Raw genomic sequence first — 25138 nt, forward strand, 5'->3', positions numbered from 1 at the left:
AGACGTGTGTGTGAAACAAACATGAAATAAATTTGTCTTACCTCTAGGAAGAACATCCGTTTCTAGGTTTTTCATTTTTCAGATGTTCTTCCTAGAGGTAAGACAAATTTATTTCATGTTTGTTGCACACACACGTCTTTACTAGTATATACGCAGTGAAGCTATACAATAGCGTCGTATTTATTACGATCGGTATTTTCCAGTAAATATCGGTACTTCGTTGTACCGCCGTGATGGTGTCAAGCCTTTCTGGTGACGTTGATGTTCGCCTGGGGCTAAATGCAACAGTAACACCCCCACCACCCTGCCCTGTCCCTAGCCATATACAGATGGCTAATGTCCCTTATGTTATGGAGCAAGTTACTGTCTATATCTCATTTAGAGAATTATTATTGCTGTCGAACAGATTTTCGAAATCAGTAAATGTATTTACTTGAAATTCTTTATATATATATCCTGCACGGGGAGTTGGTCGTCGAGGAGCGGTGCCTGCCATACGTTGATAATAGGCAAACACCTTGAAACCTGGGTCCGTATGTGGCATCCGCTCATCGGGGAATGATCTCCCTTTGCAGGATAGAGGACGCCGTGATGGTGTCCAGCCTTTCTGGTGACGTTGATGTTCGCCTGGGGCCAAATGCAACAGTAACACCCCCACCACCCTGCCCTGTCCCTAGCAATATTCAGATGGCTAATGTCCCTTATGTTATGGAGCAAGTTACTGTCTATATCTCATTTAGAGAATTATTATTGCAATATATATATACATATACATATATACAAGCATATATGTGTGTGTATGTATCACAGAAAGTAATTTAAATGTATACGTATACATATATATATATATATATATATATATATATATATATATATAATATATATATATATGTAGGTCCCGGGTTGATTCGGGGTTAACCACAGTAAATAAGGTACTCAAAACATAGCAGAGTAAAATTAATTTATTATATAGAAGGAGCTTCTACAGGACTAGAACTGTTTCATTCAAGAGAAATATTCAGGAAGCTAGTTAACAAGAATGGTATTGGCATTTATACATTTAGGCAGGTTTAAAGGGGTGTTGGTGGGGGACTTTTTGGGGGTAGGCATAGCGCAAAAAATCATACTTGGGGGAGTGGTCAAGGAGTCAGTGTTAAATTAGATAGGAGAATAAATAAAAAATAATAAATAATAAATAAAAAATAAAAAATAAAAAATAAAAAATAAAAAATAAAAAATATAAAATATAAATATAAAAAATAAAAAATAAAAAATAAAAAATAGAAAATAGAAAAGAAAAAAATAAAAAAATATAAAAAAATATAAAAAAAAAAAAAAAAATAAAAAATAAAAAATAAAAAATAAAAAAAAAAATATATATATATATATATATATATATATATATATATGTATAAAGGGGGGAATAGAGTTTTAGGTAAATAAGGAGATTCTCACTTATACCTCTACACATACACACATATATATATACAATCACACATACATATACATATCTACACATACACATATATGTATACATACACACACTCACTTGCATACACGTATACACACATGTATATATACACACACGACCACACATACATATACACACAGAAAAATATATATATACATTTTTATATTTTATATTTTTTATTTTTTATTTTTTATTTTTTATTTTTTATTTTTTATTTTTTATTTATTATTTATTATTTTTTATTTATTCTCCTATCTAATTTAACACTGACTCCTTGACCACTCCCCCAAGTATGATTTTTTGCGCTATGCCTACCCCCAAAAAGTCCCCCACCAACACCCCTTTAAACCTGCCTAAATGTATAAATGCCAATACAATTCTTGTTAACTAGCTTCCTGAAGATTTCTCTTGAATGAAACAGTTCTAGTCCTGTAGAAGCTCCTTCTATATAATAAATAAATATATAATATATATATATATGTATATATATATATATATATATATATACAATATATATATATATATACATATATATATATATACATATACGTATATATTTAAATCATTTGCTGTGATACATACACACACACACATAGACATATAAATATATGTATCTTTTACCCGCACACACACACATATATACCCCGCCATATATATATACAATATATATATATATATATAATATATATATATATATATATATATTATATAATATATATATATATATATATATATATATATATACATACATATATATAATATATTATATATATACATATATATATATATATATATATATATATATATATATATATATATATATATATATATATATATATATATATATATATATATATATATTAGAAGAATGAGGTAATCAGATCGGATGGTTCATATTTATAGATATTTATTTATATATTACATTTTTTACATATATCTATCTATCATATCATTCAGATCATATCATTCGGATTATTAGCGCTTTCTCCCATTCCAGTGGGGTTTTCAAATCAAATCAATTCCTTTGTGGGGAATTTGAACATTTTATAGAGTTTCGTAGTAGTGGGGAGGAATAAGACAGTACAAGAGGGTGAGGAGGAAGTGAGACAGAGAAAACATGTGTGTATGTGTGTGTGTGTGTGTGTGAGTGTGCATGTGTGTGTGTGTATGTGTGTTGTGTGTGTGTGTGTGTGTGTGTGTGCGTTTGTATCTGAGAGGGAAGAAGAAGTATTTCCTTTGGCCTGCTGGACCCCCTAGGGATTTCTAAGAATTTTAGCTCTCTGTCCATTCTGGAGCCAACTCTGACCGATTGTTGCCAGCCATTCTCTGCGGCAATACTGACGGACACCACTAAACACACCATCCAAATCGAGGTATACAACCTTTTAGTTCAGTGTCTTCGCGCCGCACCATCATCGTCGAAGTCCTCCGTGGGACGGCTTAATCCGATGCGGCCCAGGAAGTGGACCTAACTCAGACCGATTGTTGCCAGCCATTCTCTGCGGCAATACTGACGGACACCACTAAGCACACCATCCAAATTGAGATATACAACATTTTAGTTAAGTGTCTTCAGGCCGCACCCTCACCGCCGAAGTCCTCCGTGGGACGGCTAAAACCGATGCGGCCCAGGAAGTGGAGCCAACTCTAACCGATTGTTGCCGGCCATTCTCTCCCCCAATACTGACGGAAACCACTAAACACACCAACCAATTGAAGTATACAACCTGTTTGTTCAGTATCTTAGCGCCTCACCCTCATTGGCGAAGTCCTCCGTGGGACGGCTAAAACCGATGTGGCCCGTGAACTAAAGCCAAGTCTGATCGATTGTTGCTGGCCATTCTCCGCGGCACTACAGACGGACACCACAAAACACACCATCCAAATTGAGATATACAACATTTTACTTCAGTCTCTTCCCGCCGCACCCTCATCGCCGAAGTCCTCCGTGGGACGGCTAAAACCGATGTGGCCCGTGAAGTAAAGCCAACTATGATCGATTGTTGCCGGCCATTCTCCGCGGCAATACTGACGGATACCACTAAACACACCATCCAAATTGAGATATACAACATTTTACTTCAGTCTCTTCCCGCCGCACCCTCATCGCCGAAGTCCTCCGTGGGACGGCTAAAACCGATGTGGCCCGTGAACTAAAGCCAACTATGATCGATTGTTGCTGGCCATTCTCCGCGGCAATACAGACGGACACCACAAAACACACCATCCAAATTGAGATATACAACATTTTACTTCAGTCTCTTCCCGCCGCACCCTCATCGCCGAAGTCCTCCGTGGGACGGCTAAAACCGATGTGGCCCGTGAACTAAAGCCAACTATGATCGATTGTTGCCGGCCATTCTCCGTGGCAATACTGACGGATACCACTAAACACACCATCCAAATTGAGATATACAACTTTTTACTTCATTCTATTCCCGCCGCACCTTCATCGCCGAAGTCCTCTGTGGTACGGCTAAAACCAATGTGACCCGGGAAGTGCAGCCAACACTGATCGATTGTTGCCGGCCATTCTCCGCGGCACTACAGACGGACACCACTAAACTCACCATCCAAATCGAGATATACATCTTTTTACTTCAGTCTCTTCCCGCCGCACCGTCATCACCGAAGTCCTCCGTGGGACGGCGAAAACCGATGTGGCCCGCGAACTAAAGCCAACTCTGATCGATTGTTGCCGGCCATTCTCCGCGGCACTACAGACGGACACCACTAAACACACCATCCAAACTGAAATATACAACTTTTTACTTCAGTCTCTTCCCGCCGCACCCTCATCGCCGAAGTCCTCAGTGGGACGGCTAAAACCGATGTGGCCCGTGAAGTAAAGCCAACTATGATCGATTGTTGCCGGCCATTCTCCGCGGAAATACTGACGGACACCACTAAACCCACCATCCAAATTGAAGTATACAACCTTTTAGTTCAGTGTCTTCGCGCCGCACCCTCATCGCCGAAGTCCTCCGTGGGACGGCTAAATCCGATGCGGCCCAGGAAGTGGAGCCAACTCTGACCGATTGTTGCCAGCCATTCTCCGAGGCAATACAGACGGATACCACTAAACCCATCATCCAAATTGAGGTATACAACCTTTTAGTTCAGTGTCTTCGCGCCGCACCGTCATCGCCGAAGTCCTCCGTGGGACGGCTAAAACCGATGCGGCCCAGGAAGTGAAGCCAACTCTGACCGATTGTTGCCGGCCATTCTCCGAGGCAATACAGACGGATACCACTAAACCCACCATCCAAATTGAGGTATACAACCTTTTAGTTCAGTGTCTTCGCGCCGCACTGTCATCGCCAAAGTCCTCCGCAGGACGGCTAAATCCGATGCGGCCCAGGAAGTGGAGCCAACTCTGACCGATTGTTGCCAGCCGTTCTCCGAGGCAATACAGACGGATACCACTAAACCCATCATCCAAATTGAGGTATACAACCTTTTAGTTCTGTGTCCTCGCGCCGCACCCTCATCGCCGACGTTCTCCGTGGGACGGCTAAAACCGATGCGCCCAGGAAGTGCAGCCAATCCTGACCGATTTATGCCGGCCATTCTCCGCGCCAATACAGACGGACACCACAAAACAAACTATCCAAATCGAGGTATACAACTTCTAGTTCAGGGTCTTCGAACCACAAACACTCATCACCGAAGACCTCCGTGGGACGGCTAAATCCGATGCGGCCCAGGAAGTGGAGCCACTCTGACCGATTGTTGCCGGCCATTCTCCGCGGCAATACTGACGGACACCACTAAACACACCATCCAAATTGAGGTATACAACCTTTTAGTTAAGTGTCTTCAGGCCGCACCCTCACCGCCGAAGTCCTCCGTGGGACGGCTAAAAACGATGCGGCCCAGGAAGTGGAGCCAACTCAGACCGATTGTTGCCGGCCATTCTCCGCGCCAATACTGACGGACACAACTAAACACATCATCCAAATTGAAGTATACAACCAGTTTGTTCAGTATCTTAGCGCCGCACCCTCATTGGCGAAGTCTTCCGAGGAACGGCTAAAACCGATGCGGCCCTAGAAGTGGAACCAACTCTGACCGATTGTTGCCGCCATTCTTCGCGGCAACACTGACGGACACCACTAAACACACCATCCAAATTGAGGTATACAACCTTTTGGTTCAGTGTCTTTGCACCGCACCCACATCGCGAAAGTCCCCGTGGGACAGCTAAAACCGATGCGGCCCAGGAAGTGGTGCTAACACTGACCGATTGTTGCCGGCCATTCTCCACGGCAACACTGACGGACACCACTAAACACACCATCCAAATTAAGGTATACAACCTTTTAGTTAAGTGTCTTCATCCCGCACCCTCACCGCCGAAGTCCTCCGTGGAACGGCTAAAACCGATGCGGCCCAGGAAGTGTAGCAAATTCTGACCGATTGTTGCCGGCCATTCTCTGCCCCAATACTGACGGAAACCACTAAACACACCATCCCAATTGAAGTATACAACCTCTTTGTTCAGTATCTTAGCGCCTCACCCTCATTGGCGAAGTACTCCGTGGGACGGCTAAAACCGATGCGGCCCAGGAAATGGAGCCAACTCTGACCGATTGTTGCCGGCCATTCTCCGCGGCAATACTGACGGACACCACTAAACACACCATACAAATTGAGGTATACAACCTTTTAGTTCAGAGTCTTCGCACCGCACCCTCATCACCGAAGTCCTCCGTGGGAAGGCTAGAACCGATGCGGCCCAAGAAGTGGAGCCAACTCTGACCGATTATTGTCCGGCTATTGTCCGCGGCACTACAGACGGACACCACTAAACACACCATCCAAATTAAGGTACACAACCTTTTAGTTCAGTGTTTTCTCGCCGCACCCTCATCACCGAAGTCCACTGTGGGACGGCTAAAACCGATGCGGCCCAGGAAGTAGGGCCAATCCTGACCGATTGTTGCCAGCCATACTCCGACCCAATACTGACGGACACCACTAAACGCACCATCCAAATTGTAGTATACAACCTTTTAGTTCAGTGTCTTCGCGCCGCACCCTCATCGCCAAAGTCCTCCGTGGGACGGCTAAAACCGATGCGGACCAGGAAGTGGAGCCAACTCTGATCGATTGTTGACGGCCATTCTCTACGGCAATACTGACGGACACCACTAAACCCACCATCCAAATTGAGGTATACAACATGTTTGTTTAGTGTCTTCGCGCCGCACCCTCATCGCCAAAGTCCTCCGTAGGACGGCTAAAACCGATGCGGCCCAGGAAGTGGAGCCAATTCCGACCGTTTTTGACGGCCATTCTCCGCGCCAATACAGTCGGACACTACTAAACACATCATCCAAATTGAGGTATACAACCTTTTAGTTCAGTGTTTTCGCGCCGCATCCTCATCACCGAAGTCCTCCGTGGGAAGGCTAAAACCGATGCGGCCCAGGAAGTGGAGCCAAATTTGACCGATTGTTGCCGGCCATTCTCCGCGGCAATACTGACGGACACCACTAAACGCACCATCCAAATTGAGGTATACAACCTTTTAGTTCTGTGTCCTCGCGCCGCACCCTCATCGCCGACGTTCTCCGTGGGACGGCTAAAACCGATGCGCCCCAGGAAGTGCAGCCAATCCTGACCGATTTATGCCGGCCATTCTCCGCGCCAATACAGACGGACACCACAAAACAAACTATCCAAATCGAGGTATACAACCTTCTAGTTCAGGGTCTTCGAACCAAACACTCATCACCGAAGACCTCCGTGGGACGGCTAAATCCGATGCGGCCCAGGAAGTGGAGCCAACACTGACCGATTGTTGCCGGCCATTCTCCGCGGCAATACTGACGGACACCACTAAACACACCATCCAAATTGAGGTATACAACCTTTTAGTTAAGTGTCTTCAGGCCGCAACCTCACCGCCGAAGTCCTCCGTGGGACGGCTAAAACCGATGCGGCCCAGGAAATGGAGCCAACTCTGACCGATTGTTGCCGGCCATTCTCCGCGCCAATACTAACGGACACCACTAAACACACCATCCCAATTGAAGTATACAACCTGTTTGTTCAGTATCTACGCGCCGCACCCTCATCGGCAAAGTCCACCGTGGGACGGCTAAAAACGATGCGGCCCAGGAAGTGGAGCCAACTCAGACCGATTGTTGCCGGCCATTCTCCGCGCCAATACTGACGGACACAACTAAACACATCATCCAAATTGAAGTATACAACCTGTTTGTTCAGTATCTTAGCGCCGCACCCTCATTGGCGAAGTCTTCCGAGGAACGGCTAAAACCGATGCGGCCCTAGAAGTGGAACCAACTCTGACCGATTGTTGCCGCCATTCTCCGCGGCAATACTGACGGACACCACTAACACACCATCCAAATTGAGGTATACAACCTTTTGGTTCAGTGTCTCTGTCTTCGCGTCTAATCCTCATCGCCGAAGTCCTCCGTGGAACAGCTAAAACCGCGGCCCTGGAAGTGGAGCCAACTCTGACCGATTGTTGCCGCCATTCTTCGCGGTAACACTGACGGACACCACTAAACACACCATCCAAATTGAAGTATACAACCTTTTAGTTAAGTGTCTTCATCCCGCACCCTCACCGCCGAAGTCCCTGTGGGACGGCTAAAACCGATGCGGCCCTAGAAGTGCAGCCAACTCTGACCGATTGTTGCCGGCCATTCTCCGCGGCAATACTGACGGACACCACTAAACACACCATACAAATTGAAAGTATACAACCTGTTGTTCAGTATCTTAGCGCCGCACCCTCATTGGCGAAGTCTTCCCGAGGAACGGCTAAAACCGATGCGGCCCTAGAAGTGGAGCCAACTCTGACCGATTGTTGCCGCCATTCTTCGCGGTAACACTGACGGACACCACTAAACACACCATCCAAATTGAGGTATACAACCTTTTGTTCAGAGTCTTCGCACCGCACCCTCATCACCGAAGTCCTCCGTGGGACGGCTAAAACCGATGCGGCCCAGGAAGTGTAGCAAATTCTGACCGATTGTTGCCGTCCATTCTCTGCCCCAATACTGACGGAAACCACTAAACACACCATCCCAATTGAAGTATACAACCTGTTTGTTAAGTATCTTAGCACCTCACCCTCATTGGCGAAGTACTCCGTTGGACGGCTAAAACCGATGCGGCCCTAGAAGTGCAGCCAACTCTGACCGATTGTTGTCGGCCATTCTCCGCGGCAATACTGACGGACACCACTAAACACACCATACAAATTGAGGTATACAACCTTTTAGTTCAGAGTCTTCGCACCGCACCCTCATCACCGAAGTCCTCCGTGGGAAGGCTAGAACCGATGCGGCCCAAGAAGTGGAGCCAACTCTGACCGATTATTGTCCGGCTATTGTCCGCGGCACTACAGACGGACACCACTAAACACACCATCCAAATTAAGGTATACAACCTTTTAGTTCAGTGTTTTCTCGCCGCACCGTCATCACCGAAGTCCACTGTGGGACGGCTAAAACCGATTCGGCCCAGGAAGTGGGGCCAATCCTGACCGATTGTTGCCGGCCATACTCCGACCCAATACTGACGGACACCCCTAAACGCACCATCCAAATTGAGGTATACAACCTTTTAGTTCAGTGTCTTCGCACCGCACCCTCATCACCGAAGTCCTCCGTGGGACGGCTAAAACCGATGCGACCCAGGAAGTGGAGCCAACTCTGATCGATTGTTGACGGCCATTCTCGCGGCACAATACTGACGGACACCACTAAACCCACCATCCAAATTGAGGTATACAACCTGTTAGTTCAGTGTCTTCGCGCCGGCACCCTCATCGCCAAAGTCCTCCATAGGACGGCTAAAACCGATGCGGCCCAGGAAGTGGAGCCAACTCTGACCTTTTTTGACGGCCATTCTCCGCGCCAATACAGTCGGACACTACTAAACACATCATCCAAATTGAGGTATACAACCTTTTAGTTCAGTGTCTTCGCGCCGCATCCTCATCACCGAAGTCCTCCGTGGGAAGGCTAAAACCGGTGCGGCCCAGGAAGTGGAGCCAAATTTGACCGATTGTTGCCGGCCATTCTCCGCGGCAATACTGACGGACACCACTAAACGCACCATCCAATTTGGGGTATACAACCTTTTAGTTCAGTGTATTCGCCCCGCACCCTCATCGCCAAAGTCCTCCGTTGGACGGCTAAAACCGATGCGCCCCAGGAAGTGCAGCCAATCCTGACCGATTTATGCCGGCCATTCTCCGCGCCAATACAGACGGACACCACAAAACAAACTATCCAAATCGAGGTATACAACCTTCTAGTTCAGGGTCTTCGAACCAAACACTCATCACCGAAGACCTCCGTGGGACGGCTAAATCCGATGCGGCCCAGGAAGTGGAGCCAACACTGACCGATTGTTGCCGGCCATTCTCCGCGGCAATACTGACGGACACCACTAAACACACCATCCAAATTGAGGTATACAACCTTTTAGTTAAGTGTCTTCAGGCCGCACCCTCACCGCCGAAGTCCTCCGTGGGACGGCTAAAACCGATGCGGCCCAGGAAATGGAGCCAACTCTGACCGATTGTTGCCGGCCATTCTCCGCGCCAATACTAACGGACACCACTAAACACACACCATCCCAATTGAAGTATACAACCTTTTAGTTCAGTGTCTTCGCGCCGCACCCTCATCGGCAAAGTCCACCGTGGGACGGCTAAAAACGATGCGGCCCAGGAAGTGGAGCCAACTCAGACCGATTGTTGCCGGCCATTCTCCGCGCCAATACTGACGGACACAACTAAACACATCATCGAAATTGAAGTATACAACCTGTTTGTTCAGTATCTTAGCGCCGCACCCTCATTGGCGAAGTCTTCCGAGGAACGGCTAAAACCGATGCGGCCCTAGAAGTGGAACCAACTCTGACCGATTGTTGCCGCCATTCTCCGCGGCAATACTGACGGACACCACTAAACACACCATCCAAATTGAGGTATACAACCTTTTGGTTCAGTGTCTTCGCGTCTAATCCTCATCGCCGAAGTCCTCCGTGGAACAGCTAAAACCGATGCGGCCCTGGAAGTGGAGCCAACTCTGACCGATTGTTGCCGCCATTCTTCGCGGTAACACTGACGGACACCACTAAACACACCATCCAAATTGAAGTATACAACCTTTTAGTTAAGTGTCTTCATCCCGCACCCTCACCGCCGAAGTCCTCTGTGGGACGGCTAAAACCGATGCGGCCCTAGAAGTGCAGCCAACTCTGACCGATTGTTGCCGGCCATTCTCCGCGGCAATACTGACGGACCGCACTAAACACACCATCCAAATTGAGGTACACAACCTGTTTGTTCAGTGTCTTCGCTCCGCACCCTCATCGCCGAAGTCCTCCGTGGGACGGCTAAAACCGATGCGGCCCAGGAAGTGGAGCCAACTCTGACCGATTGTTGCCGGCCATTCTCCGCGCCAATACTGACGGACACTACTAAACACACCATCCAACTGAGGTATACAACCTGTTTGTTCAGTGTCTTCGCGCCCCACCCTCATCGCCGAAGTCCTCTGTGAAACGTTCTAGAACCGAAGCGGCCCAGGAAGTGGAGCCAACTCTGACCGATTGTTGCCGGCCATTCTCCGCGGCAATACTGACGGTCACCACGAAACACACCATCCAAATTGAGGTATACAACATGTTTGTTTAGTGTCTTCGCGCCGCACCATCATCGCCGAAGTCCTCCGTGGGACGGCCTAGAATCGAAGCGGCCCAGGAAGTGCAGCCAAATCTGACCGATTGTTGCCGGCCATTCTCCGCTGCAATACTGACGGACACCACTAAACACACCATCCAAATCGAAGTATACAACCTTTTAGTTCAGTGTCTTCGCGCCGCACCCTCATCGTTGAAGTCCTCTGTGGGACGGCTAAATCCGATGCGGCCCAGGAAGTGGAGCCAACTCTGACCGATTGTTGCCAGCCATTCTCCGCGGCAATACTGACGGACACCACTAAACACACCATCCAAATTGAGATATACAACTTTTTACTTCAGTCTCTTCCCGCCGCACCGTCATCACCGAAGTCCTCCGTGGGACGGCTAAAACCGAATAGGCCCGTGAACTAAAACCGGCTAATCTCCCCGGCACTACAGACGGATACCACTAAACACACCATCCAAATTGAGATATACAACTTTTTAGTTCAGTGTCTTCGCGCCGCACCCTCATCGCCGAAGTCCTCGGTGGGAAGGCTAAAACCGATGTGACCCGGGAACTGGAGCCAACTCTGATCGATTGTTGCCGGCTATTCTCCGCGGCACTACAGACGGACACCACTAAACACACCATCCAAATTGAAGTATACAACCTTTCAGTTCAGTGTCTTCGCGCCGCACCCACATCGCCAAAGTTCTCCGTGGGACGGCTAAAACCGATGCGGCCCAGGAAGTGAAGCCAACTCTGATCGATTGTTGCCGGCCATTCTCCACGCCCACACTGACGGACAGCACTAAACACACCATCCAAATTGAGGTACACAACCTGTTTGTTCAGTTGCTTCGCGCCGCACCCTCATCGCTGAGTCCGCCGTGGGACGGCTAAAACCGATGCGGCCCAGGAAGTTGAGCCAACTCTGACCGATTGTTGCCGGCCATTCTCCGCGGCAATACTGACGGACACCACTAAACACACCATCGAAATTGAAGTATACAACCTTTTTATTCAGTATCTACGCGCCGCACCCTCATCGGCAATGTCCACCGTGGGACGGCTAAAACCGATGCGGCCCAGGAAGTGGAGCCAACTCAGACCGATTGTTGTCGGCCATTCTCCGCGGCAATACTGACGGACACCACTATACACACCATCCAAATTGAGGTATACAACCTTTTAGTTCAGTGTCTTCGCGTCTAATCCTCATCGCCGAAGTTCTCCGTGGAACAGCTAAAACCGATGCTGCCCAGGAAGTGGAGCCAACTCTGACTGATTGTAGCCGGCCATTCTCCGCGGCAATACTGACGGACACCATTAAACACACGATACAAATTGTGGTATGCAACCTTTTACTTCAGTGTCTTCGCCCAGCACCCTCATCTCCGAAGTCCTCCGCGGAACGGCTAAAACCGATGCGGTCCTGGAAGTGGAGCTAACTCTGACCGATTGTTGCCGGTCATTCTCCGCGGCAATACTGACGGACACTACTAAACACACCATCCAACTGAGGTATACAACCTGTTTGTTCAGTGTCTTCGCGCCCCACCCTCATCGCCGAAGTCCTCCGTGAAACGTCCTAGAACCGAAGCGGCCCAGGAAGTGGAGCCAACTCTGACCGATTGTTGCCGGCCATTCTCCGCGGCAATACTGACGGACACCACTAAACACACCATCCAAATCGAAGTATACAACCTTTTAGTTCAGTGTCTTCGCGCCGCACCCTCATCGTCGAAGTCCTCCGTGGGACGGCTAAATCCGATGCGGCCCAGGAAGTGGAGCCAACTCTGACCGATTGTTGCCAGCCATTCTCCGCGGCAATACTGACGGACACCACTAAACACACCATCCAAATTGAGATATACAACATTTTACTTCAGTCTCTTCCCGCCGCACCGTCATCACCGAAGTCTTCCGTGGGACGACTAAAACCGAATAGGCCCGTGAACTAAAACCAAGTCTGATCGATTGTTGCCGGCCATTCTCCGCAGCACTACAGACGGATACCACTAAACACACCATCCAAATTGAGATATACAACATTTTACTTCAGTCTCTTCCCGCCGCACCCTCATCGCCGAAGTCCTCTGTGGGAAGGCTAAAATCGATGTGACCCGGGAACTGGAGTCAACTCTGATCGATTGTTGCCGGCTATTCTCCGCGGCACTACAGACGGACACCACTAAACACACCATCCAAATTGAGATATACAAAATTTTACTTCAGTCTCTTCCCGCCGCACCCTCATTGCCGAAGTCCTCCGTGGGACGGCTAAAACCGATGTGGCCCATGAACTGAAGCCAACTCTGATCGATTGTTGCTGGCCATTCTCCGCGGCACTACAGACGGACACCACTAAACACACCATCCAAATTGAGGTATACAACCTTTCAGTTCAGTGTCTTCGCGCCGCACCCACATCGCCAAAGTTCTCCGTGGGACGGCTAAAACCGATGCGGCCCAGGAAGTGGAGCCAACTCTGACCGATTGTTGCCGGCCATTCTCCACGTCCACACTGACGGACACCACTAAACACACCATCCAAATTGAGGTATACAACCTTTTAGTTCAGTCTCTTCCCGCCGCACCGTCATCGCCAAAGTCCTCCGTGGGACGGCTAAAACCGATGTGGCCCGTGAACTGAAGCCAACTATGATCGATTGTTGCCGGCCATTCTCCGCGGCACTACAGACGGACACCACTAATCACACCATCCAAATTGAGGTATACAACTTTTTACTTTAGCCTTTTCGCACCGATCCCTCATCGGCGAAGCTCTCCGCGGGACGGCTGAAATCTCTGGAGCCATCTCTGACCGATTGTTGCCGGCCATTCTCCGCGGCCATTCAGACGGACACCACTAAACACACTTACCCAAATTGAGGTATACATGTTTTTAGTTCACCTATTCTTTCGTTGTTTAATGCCATCTTCCTCTGTCTTGTTTTTCCCTATTGAAGTAATTTTATTATTTTTAGTTTCTGTGGTTTATTTCAGATTTCACTTAAATTTTCATCGGCGAAATTTCGCTTTAATTGTTTGATAATTTAAAATTTTATACTTTTGCTCTTTTTACTTAAATTATCTAAACGAGATTTTGTATTTAGAATGCACAGATTGTAAATTATGCGATAAAACGAGAGATTAATTGAAGTAAAAGCAATAAATGAATTTTATCAAATTTTCCATCTCAATATCTGAAAATATTGTGATTATTGTTTAATATCAAGTTTCCCTGACCCGATTGTGCAAATAATTTGAGCAGGATTCTTAGCGTTTGGATAAAATTACACAGAAAAGTGTTATCTGATCGTATGGAGAAGAAAACAAACATACATATTTACATACATGCATTTATATATATACATGTATATAAATACATGTATAACTACATACATATATAAGTACATACACACACATATTTATACACGCACATTCACACATATGCTCACACATACACTTACAAATGCTGTGTGCTTGTTGTCAGAGTTTCGGTAAACAAACGAGTCAATATGACCTCCACCCAGAAACATTTCATGTAAAATGTTGAAAGATATTTAAGTAATAAAATGCGTTTCTGAAGAATCATAACTGGCAAGTAAGTTAAATATCCTCACACGCGCGCGAATACATGTAAACGTTAGTATAGGAGGGGTAGGAGTGTCTGTCTGGTAAGTTGCTTGTTTACGAACCACATGGTTCCGGGTTCAGTCCCACTGCGTGGCACCATGGGCAAGTGTCTTCTATTATATCCTCGGGTCGACCAAAGCCTTGTGAGTGGATTTGATAGACGGAAACTGAAAGAAGCCCGTCGTATATTTGTATATATATATATATATATATATATACATATATATATATATATATATATATATGTGTGTGTGTATGTATGTATGTATGTGTGTGTGTATGTGTTTGTGTGTCTGTGTTTGTCCCTCCTACATCGCTTGACAACCGATGTTGGTGTGTTTATGTACCCGTAACTTACCGGTCAGGTAAAAGGGACCGATATAATAAGTACTAGGTTTAAGTCCTGCGGTCGATTTGCTCGACTAAAGGCGCCGAGCAAGTCGGGCGGGACGTCGACGAGAACGGCGGCCACGCCGCCGCCGTTGCAACGTCCCAGAATGGAAATTCCGCCGGTGACGCTGCCGCTCGACGAGCGGCACGGTGAACGCCGAGCTAAGGCATGCGCTTTAAGAGGGAGACACTTTTGGAAAACAACTCTAGTTCGGTTACGGTTCCGGCATAGAGGCGTTCAGCCGTTATCGCTTAGAGGCAGCCTGGCACCATGGTGAGTGCTCAAACAGTTGCTCCTATCCTGCAGTTTCTCTCGCACTGAACGGGATAGTCGTAGCTGAGTTGGCGTTGCCGGTGCCCGCCTAAGGTCGGCGGAAGCGTCGGCGGTAGTGAAGGACGACGCGTGAGTGCGCCACCTCCGTGGCGGCGCACCGTACCCCCGACGCGACTCGGGTCACTGCGTATAGCGTAATGCATCGGTAGGATAAAACTAACCTGTCCCATGACGGCCTAGACAACTGACGCTCCATGTTATTGAGTGAACAATCCAACATCGAAGGATCAAAAAGCGACGCCACTGCGAACGCTTGGCCGCCACAAGCCAGTTATCCCTGTGGTAACTTTTCTGACACCTCTCGGCGGATGCATAGCTCATCGCTGTTCGGAAAGAATTGATGAGCCACGCTCATCGAAATCGAGCAAGCTTTTGTCGTTTTGCTCAACGTGTAGTTTCCATCCACGCTGAGCACGCCTTGGGTCACCTATGCTACCGTTTGACATACGTACCGCCCCAGTCAGATTCCCCGACCGACACTGTTCTTGACTAAGGGTCGCGACTAAGAGATCTCCCACTGCCCCACAAAGGAAGGGTGGTAAATTACATAAGTGAAATCCGAGCCGGTAATTTATATTTGTGATCGGTTCCACACCCTAAACTAAGTCTCTATGACTCCCCGATTCAGTCCGATGGATCTAATGTTGAGGGCTAATCCCTCAGCGTGTTGTAGGTGCTCAACATAGCAGTTCTGCTAAATAGCTGTCAAAATGACCGGTCTCTAGTGCTCAAGGCGTCCAGTGGGTTGCTCGCAGACGAGCACCAGGCGCCACAGGCATCAACAGGGAGACTGTATACATCCACCGGCCGCCCAAGCTCTTCTCTCAGAAGAGGAATGAGCGGCCGGTATTTGTACACTTTTTCTAGAGCTACCTCCCTCAAGACAGCTCCCTATTCGAAACGAACGGTCACATCAACGACTACCACCTTCTCATGACTGCTAAAAACAAGATCTGGTATAAGTGTGGTGCCCTCCACATGATAGGAGGGCTCCACACTGACCCTCAAACTGTGGGTCACGGCTTCTCGTGCTACCAAGCCACATAATTTATTATAATTCATTATAATTTATTATACTTGGCAAGTCTGAGCTTCTTAAGAGGAGCATAGTCTCCACTGACATGCGATATAGTCTCCGTTCCTACTCTACAGCTTGGACACGTGGAGACACCACGGCCACCCCGTGTCAAGGCTTCACGAGTGGGAAAACATTGGAGGGCATCATGAGTAAACCCAAGAAGCATCCCTCCATTATCTATTATAAAAGAATTCCCCTGCGTGAGACCATAAAGAATCTCGGTAGGGAGTACTGCTGTAGCAAGAAGAATTATTGTTGGGGTTTCAGTGGAACCCGGCATATTTTATGAATATACCGGGACACCTGCTCCACTGAATCTAAATCGAATTCCGGGTATAAAATTTAAGTCCCAGTTAGGACAGCTTATGTTCAGGCTGGACTTCACACAAATCGATACCAGTGAGACTCGGTGGAGTTTCATTATTGTCAAGGTGGGATTTGCCCCAGCCCCTGATGGAGAACAACGCGCACTTGCCGATATTGATCGCCAGCCCGACCGTACGATAGAACTCCAGATATCAAACCATAAGTGCCTGAAGCCCATCGCACGAACTCGAGACTAGTACCAAATCGTCAGCGTACGCAAGGCCTGCCACCATAGACCTCTTAACACTGAGACCGTCGCTACTAGGCAAAATGTCTAGCAGAGGATGGGCGAAAGCGCATTTCTTTGCCTAACACCACGCTGAATCTCTATGGGCTCGCTTAATTGGCTCCCAACCGAGAATCTGGTTACACTGCCTTCATATACCCCCTCCACGAGCCTTATTAGGTGCTCGTGGAAGCTCAGTCTTCCAACCCCCGCATACACAAGTGAGTGCGGGACCGTGTCGAAGGCTTTTACTAGGTCTATGAAAGCGACTTCCAGCAGCGATATTCTTGACCATGACGGCCACCCCATCGATCGGCTGACTAGTTGTCAACCTCGATGAATCTCCGTTGGGCAGGATTCAGTGAAGTTACCTGAAGCATTCTCCTGGCGACCCTCTTCGAAAACAGACGATACGCTGCACAGCATATCGTCAGTGGTTGCCAATTAGAGGTGACCATGGGATCATCTGTCCTTTCGAAATCAGGACGGATCTTCCTTGCTTCAGGACATCGGGAAATTTCCCGGCCAGCAACATGCTGTTGTACAGGTTTGTGAGGATGATGGGGTCCATGGACTTGATTTCTCGAACAGTAAGTTCATCAGGACCCTCCACTGAAGATGGATTCATTCCTCGTCGGCTCTTCTTAATTTCCTTCATAGTGGAAAGCCTCACAAAAGACCCTTATCAACTATGGAGGAGACTGATTACTCCGAAAGGTCGACTTCAGAGCCAGAGACGGAATAGCTCTATAGCGGGCATGGGAATAAGACACCCATGCTCTGAATCCTCACCCATTACAGCTGCTTGGAACATTTTCCTGTATTTATGTTGAAACCGCTTCATGTTGTTACACCTCCCACACCTACCGGCCACCTCCTCTCTACGTGCCTTACAATGCTCCACCCAGTCCTCAACCTTATTTCCGAAGAAATCCCAAACCCCGGGTGATGCGTCCTCCGTGGACTCCAACAGGAACTCGGAGAAGACGGCCTCCCACCGGGAGTGACGGGGAAGTGCAGCATCGAAGAACAAGTCTCACCAGTTGTTATTTAGAGAAGACTCACCTTCGCGTTGAGTTCTCACCTGAGATTTCTTAGCCAGGCCAACCCTCTTAGTACCCACCTGTTTAGGTGTTTTATTGAGTAGGTACTGTGTAATGGCCACGTTGATCCTTTTGCACCCAGCTGCTGCCAGCTCAGCTTCCCTCTCGACGAGTATTGCTACTTCCTCTATGGACCAGCAACCTCTGCTGACATGGCCTGAGGCCGTCGCAGAAGCATCTCCCCTTGCATACTTTATCACCATTTCTTCCTTGTGCTGTGCGATCCTATGCGCATTAACTGCGAGAGGATGCCCGTGGCGTCAAAAAAGAACGGCTGCAGTGGTCGCAATGGAAGGGAAGCTGAACAGAGCGGGATGTATCAGAGCTGGCAGAATCGTTAGCACGCCGGGCGAAATGCTTAGCTGTATTTCGCCCATCGCTACCTTCTGAGTTCAAATTCTGCCGAGGTCGACTTTGCCTTTCATCCTTTCGGGGTCGATAAATTAAGTACCAGTTACGCACGGGAATCGATGTAACCGACTTATGCCCTTTGTCTGTTCTTGTTTGTCCCCTCTATGTTTAGCCCCTTGTGGGCAATAAAGAAATAAGAAACCAATGCGCTACTACAGCGTGGCATCTCATAAACTGGAACGGCCCGCTTTCCCTATCGCATTTCTCTCACTTGTATACCGGCTTTATTCCATGCGTATACTCCATTTGTTCCTCCATCGTCGGGGGGGGGGGGAGATGAGGACTTACGATGCCAACCGGGCCCGATTGCAACCAGGAGCGCGCCTAGTTCCCGCCGCCGGACGGACACCCGTCGAGTTCGGGTTCGGGAATAGCAACCCGATTCTCTTTAGATGCGAAGCCGGCAGCTTGCTTGCGTGCCGGTCTGCGTGCTTGCGTGACGGATCCGACGCCTTTCGTGAACAAGGAACCATCCGTACAGCCAAGGAACGGCCCAACATATGACCATAACACCCTAATCGAGTTCAAACCCCACAAACAATAAAGGGTGACCCCCGCCCCCCAGAGTAAGCTACGGGTCCGTTTGGAACAACCGCAACATTGCGCCAATAGAGCACAACCGACTATTAACTAGTCCACACGGGACGCGTGGTGGTGAGTCCATCGGTGCCCTAGCTAATCTTAGCGGGGAGGTCCGTGCTTCTCAGTCAGGATTGCCCATATCTCTGCAAGGTTTCCAACCACCAAGTGGCATCGTTTTGAGAGAAGTGGAACACATTTAGTTTGTCCAAAGTGAGATGGCCGATCCGGCATGATTGCACGTACTGACATAGTCCCTCCCACGGACGTAAGCCCTCTGAGAGCGGCAAGGAAGTGAGTCATAGTTATTCACGCCGTTTACCCGCTATTTGGTTAAATTTCTTCAATTTGACATTCAGAGCACTGGGCCGAAATCACATCGCGTTTGTGCGGATAACCGATGCTCTGTTTTAATTAGACTGTCGAATTCTCCCCGTCCATACCAGTCCCGAGTCGACCGTTCGCCGCTGGCGGAACGCCTGCCATGAGTCCGTGGTATGACAACCGATCCCGCGCGAGGAGGAGTCAGGCCGCGAGCACCGACGCGACAGCGAGTCCGAAGCCGTGCCGCTCAACGGCATCTCGAGTGAGGAGCCGTGTTGTTCGCGCCCACTACGCCCCAAGAGCCCTGTATAAAATCGTGTACCGCCAGACAACGCGCTGGGAGGCGAGGAGCACTCTCGCGAGAGAAGGCCACACGCGGATCCGGCGGCGGCGACCACCACGTGCGCTCTCCACTGCGCCAAGAAGGCTCGGCGTAGGCAACGGGACCGAACGCAGCCGCAGACACCGTGCAGGGAAAACGGTCCCCGTTAGCCGAATATGCGACCACACAGCGGCGCGAAACGGGTTATTCGTGGTGGCGGCGGCGACGGCCGGAACGGTGACCTGGATGGCGAGTCTGACGCCAACGCTACAGCGCCAGACCGATCCGCCGTTTCGCGTGAAGACGTGCTCCGGCGCCCGTCGGCGCTACGCCGAGCGAATGGGGAAATGTTCACGCGGGTGCGCGGTGACACACACCGACCGATCCGCTCCTCGAAGTCAATCCTTTTTCCGAAATTAAGAATCCACTTTGCCGACTTCCCTTACCTACATAGGCGCTATCGACGAGGGGCTGTACATCTCGGTGACCGGCTGCGGATGCGTTACGGACCTGGATTTTCCAGGACTGCCGAGAACGCGCCGGACGCCACCCGAGACGCGGAGCTCTGCAGGTATCATATCCGTACCGCCAGATGAGCCGATTGCACGGACGCGGTCCTTTACGAAAGAACTCCCAGTAACGCTCCTGGCTCGCTTGCGTTACCGCTGCTTCGCCCAGGCGCCGACTTCGACGACGGATGCCCTGCCAGGAGCGCGCCTAGTTCCCGCCGCCGGACGGATACCCATCGAGTTCGGGTTCGGGAATAGCAACCCGATTCTCTTTAGATGCGAGGCCGGCAGCTTGCTTGCGTGCCGGCCTGCGTGCTTGCGTGACGGATCCGACGCCTTTCGTGAAAGCTTTCGCCCGCTTCTTCCGACCGACTGACCCGTGCTCGACCGCCGTTGACACGGAACACTTCTCCAATTCGGTCTTCGAATGTCTCGTTCCACCGAGATCTGCACCCGCAGTCGGCTTCACTCGTTCTCACGCCCGCAACTTCCATGCATGCCGCAGCGCCCTCCTACTTGCCCGGACATTGGAAAGACGCCCTGCCGGAGAACACGCAACCTGTCTCACGGCCGCCCCGGCATCGGTCACTCACTCCAGCTCCATCCGTTTTCGGGGTCTGTCGATTCGGCAGGTAAGTTATTGCACACGCCTTAACAGATTCCGACTTCAGTGTCCACCGTCCTGCAGTCTATATCGACCGAGACCCTTTCAGGGATCTAATGGGCGAAGCCTAGGACACCTTATCCGGACGTTCAGTTCATCCCACATCACCAGTTCTGCTTACCAAATGTGGCCCACTAGGCAACGTGCATTCGTTGGTCGCAATGGCTACGATATACGGCTGCCTCCGATCGGGAGAGGAGCGGCACGCTTTCCCCGTTCCGAGTTCAAGAGTAGATCGTGGCCGTCAGCGTCCCCGGGCCTCCAGTCGTTTGCTTTACCGGACAGAATTGCGCGTTGTTTTCCCGCTGACGCTAGCTATCCTGAGGGAAACTTCGGAGGGAACCAGCTACTAAACGGCTCGATTGGTCTTTCGCCACTACACTCGGTTCCGACGATCGATTTGCACGTCAGAAGCGCTTCAGATTTCCACCAGTGTTTCCTCTGGCTTCGTCCCGACCGGGCGTGGATCGCCATCTTTTGAGTCCCCGGCCGCATCATACACCTGAGTAGGAGCGGCAACGCAAGCGCCCGGAAATGCAGACGTGAACGCGCGTACTCGACCCGGGACCGATGCCTCGAGGCACTGCGCGCACGCTGGCGGTGATGACGACGCCCATAGCCGCCGCGACGACCGCCGCACGGGGAGGACGTGTGACGTTATTGCTTTGACTGTGTCATCGGAGTTCGTGAAGTGAAAGGCTGCAACGACTCGCAGTGGACTGGGACTCCTCTGTCCGTGTTTTAAGACGGGCTGGGTAGGTTGCCGATGCTCGTCGCTGAGCGGCAGGTACGCGCGGATTTTCGCGAGGGAGGCAACATGGCGAGGTGCGTTAGCCCATCTCCGTCGGTTAGCCGTGCCATCGATTTCGTGGAGCGACGGGCTCGGTCGAGAGAAGTGCGTCGGTCCTGCCCCGAGCCAGCGGAAGTCAGCAGCGGCGTGGCGCTGCCCTGCGACCTGCGGACTCCACGCAACTAGCGGCTCGACGGGAACTGGTCGTGACGACAGATCAGGGTGTAAGTGCGTCCGATGCCGGCGTCCCGGAAATCGAGCGCCGACAAGGCAGCAGACCACCGCCCGCGGAACGAGTTTCCTCCAACGGTGTGACTTTCCACAGACTGAGTCCCCACGAGAAGCAGTGGACTAAGTCCCCGCGCGATCGCAGTGAGTGGTCCTACCCGTTTACCCCTGGGCGGTTTCTCGAGCTCTTGAACTCTCTCTAAAGTTCTTTTCAACTCTCCCTCGCGGTATTTGTCGGCTATCGAACTCGTCGTCGTATTTATCCTTGGATGGAGCTTACCACCCACTTTGGGCTGAGTTCTCAAGCAACCGGACTCTCAGGCCGAAGAAAAACGCCGATCACCGCCGGCTCTGAATGGGACTGCTACACATCGTGCATCACATCTCTCGACGACGAGATTCGGCGTTGGGCTTCTCCCAGTTCACTTGCCGTTACTTAAGGAATCCCGGTTGGTTTCCCGGTTGGGAATCCTGGTTGAAGATCCGCAGAGAGGAACGCCGACCGACGGCGGCGGCAAGTGGTGACCACAGAAGGGAGACAGAGGACAGGAGAAGACGAGACACACCGGACGGGCGGTACCGCGTGCGAAACCGTGCCTCACTTCCGTTCACTCTTCATCGTCGTGTTCTTCAGCGTTTCTGCTGTGCTCCGCTACCTAGTCCGCCGCGGCGCTGCGCAACGATGACGGATTGAGCGGCGTGCGCTAGTCAGGCGGGAAGATGGATTGGAAGGATGAGCTGCGGTGACATTGAGCGGTCCGGATGGAAGTGTCCGTCGCCGCTTCTTTTCCTTCCGCTTCCCCTGCGTGCCCTTTCCTGCGATTCCGCCTTCCGTCCGGATGGGGCCCCTGGGACGATGGGATCCCGGGGTCGCGATGTGCGTTCAAGTTGTCGATGTTCACTGTGTCCTGCAATTCACATGAGTTCACGCGGTTATACCGGTATAACCACGTGAACTCGACAAGCCGGATGATCCCTCGTCCAGAGTTTCGGTATTTCCTGCTACAGAGTTTTGCGTGTGATATATTACTCGCGAACGACGTTACTGTAAAAGGGGGCGCGACACTCGACGCCACGCGTTGCCCGCAAAGGAATAAATAAAAAATATAAAAGCAGATGTTGAGTGGCGGCAGTGGACCAACGCGCGACTGCTCCCGGTAGCCGCGACGGCCGGCAGGCGGGCGCCGGCGAGCGCGGAAGAAGAAAGAAGGAAGACGGAGAGAAAATGAAACGATCGTGAGACATCAAGGTGCGTATCTCCGTCGGCCGAGCGCGCTCGTCGGGCGGGTGCCGGCTAGCAAAGAAGGCGTCCGCGTTCGGCAGCGAGCGGGCGGCGAAATGCTGAAGGCTATCACCCGCCGCGCGAGCCCTGCACTATTAGAGGGCCGAAGAAAAGAAAGCGAGGAGTCCATCTGCAGCTTACGATGGGTCGGATCCTTGCAGTCGTCATGGTCGCCGGCGGCAGCAGCAGCGTAGGCGAGCGAGCGAGCTGGCCGGCTGTAGAAGCAGTAATGATATTTCCGCAGGTCCACCTAAAGAAAACCTTGTTACGACTTTTACTTCCTCTTAGCGATCGGGTTCGGTCGTCTTCGGTCGTCTTCTCCATCAGAGAACTCGCCGACGACGGCGCGGAAACGCCACCGCACGGAAATACCACCGCGCGGAAACGCCACCGTGCCGAAACGAACCCGTCGTCCGGATCCGAGGACCTCACCGTTCGATCGGTAGTAGCAAAGGGCGGTGTGTAAAAAGGGCAGGGATGTAAAAGAACCGCGCCTACTGAGAATTCCTCGTTCACGGGATTGGTTCCAGGCCCCGATCCCTATCACCGGAGGTGGTTCAGAGGTTTCCCGACCCTCTCGGACCGGGGCAGACGCGCTCGCTGATACCTCCAGTGTAATGCAACATCAACTCCGGACTTCTAAGGGGCATCACAGTTTCTGCTACCCGTTCCTCTTAGAAGGGCTGCGTTCGCCAACCGACTGGCCCGAACTCGACTGTGTACCACCTCCATGATCGCTCCACCTACTAAGAACGGCCACGCACTGAATCAAGAAAGAGCTATCCTACCGGTGTCCGGCCCGGGTGAGTTTTCCTTTTTTGAGTCAAATTAAGCTGCAGGCTCCACTCCTCGTTGTGCCCTTCCGTCAATTCCTTTAAGTTTCTGTTTTGCAACCCTCTGGAACCGACTATGGTTTCCTGCGCAGGCTCCCCGCCGTGTCATCGAAATGAACGCCGGCGGTTTGCTAGTCAGCATAGTTTACGGTCGGAAATACGATGGCATCTGATCGTCTTCGAACCTCCGACTTTCGCTCTTGATCGAGGAAAATATGCTTGCCACACGCAGTCGCTGCAGCGTGTCTTGCGACGATCCAAGAATTTCACCTCTAACGTTGTATTACGAGTGGCCCCGATCGCTCCCTTCGATCATTGCCTCGTCGTGAACGGAGACCGACGGATGACGCGCGGACGAGGCCATTTTCCATCATTTATGCTTTTCCAATGCAAACCGGCGGGGCTCGCTCTGAGCACTCTAATCTTTTCACAGTAAACGTACCGGCTGCCTCAGATACTCAGCCGAAGAGTACCCTCGGAGGAACCGTGTGGGTAGAAACGATTGGGAGGTGGACAGGCTACCGCAACGCGAATGGCAACACCCAACGACGCCTAACTCGTGACTCCTACACCGAACCACGCAACGCCGCCGGAGCGACGCAGCGTGAGTGTGAAACGGCACGGAAGAAGACAAGGCAGGGTAGTCATTGCACGGTGATCGATATATATATATTTATATGTGTGTGCGTGTATGTGTATGTGTGTTTGTGTATATGTGTATGTGGAGGGAAGTGTGTATATATATAGTGACCCCCTTCGGTCAGACACTGACCATGGGTTTGCACCTAGAGAGTTACTCTCTGAGGCACAAGTCTGGGCAAGGTTGTTTCATGGAAGACCAGCAGTCGCCCATGCATACCGGCCTCCCCTCTCCACGTCACCGATGTTGTCCAAGGGAAAG

The 25138-nt window shown here is 50.2% G+C and overlaps 1 long non-coding RNA gene across 1 annotated transcript; it reads left to right on the plus strand.

Moving 5' to 3' along the window:
- Positions 1 to 24610, plus strand: LOC118766841. Its single transcript, XR_005002751.1, has 4 exons — positions 1 to 10; positions 13079 to 13084; positions 17326 to 17331; positions 24479 to 24610. It is a non-coding gene; the product is annotated as an uncharacterized LOC118766841 (long non-coding RNA).
- The last annotated feature ends 528 nt before the right edge of the window (positions 24611 to 25138 follow it).

This window comes from Octopus sinensis, linkage group LG18 (assembly GCF_006345805.1).
Source record: "Octopus sinensis linkage group LG18, ASM634580v1, whole genome shotgun sequence".
NCBI classification, from domain to species: Eukaryota; Metazoa; Mollusca; class Cephalopoda; order Octopoda; family Octopodidae; genus Octopus; species Octopus sinensis.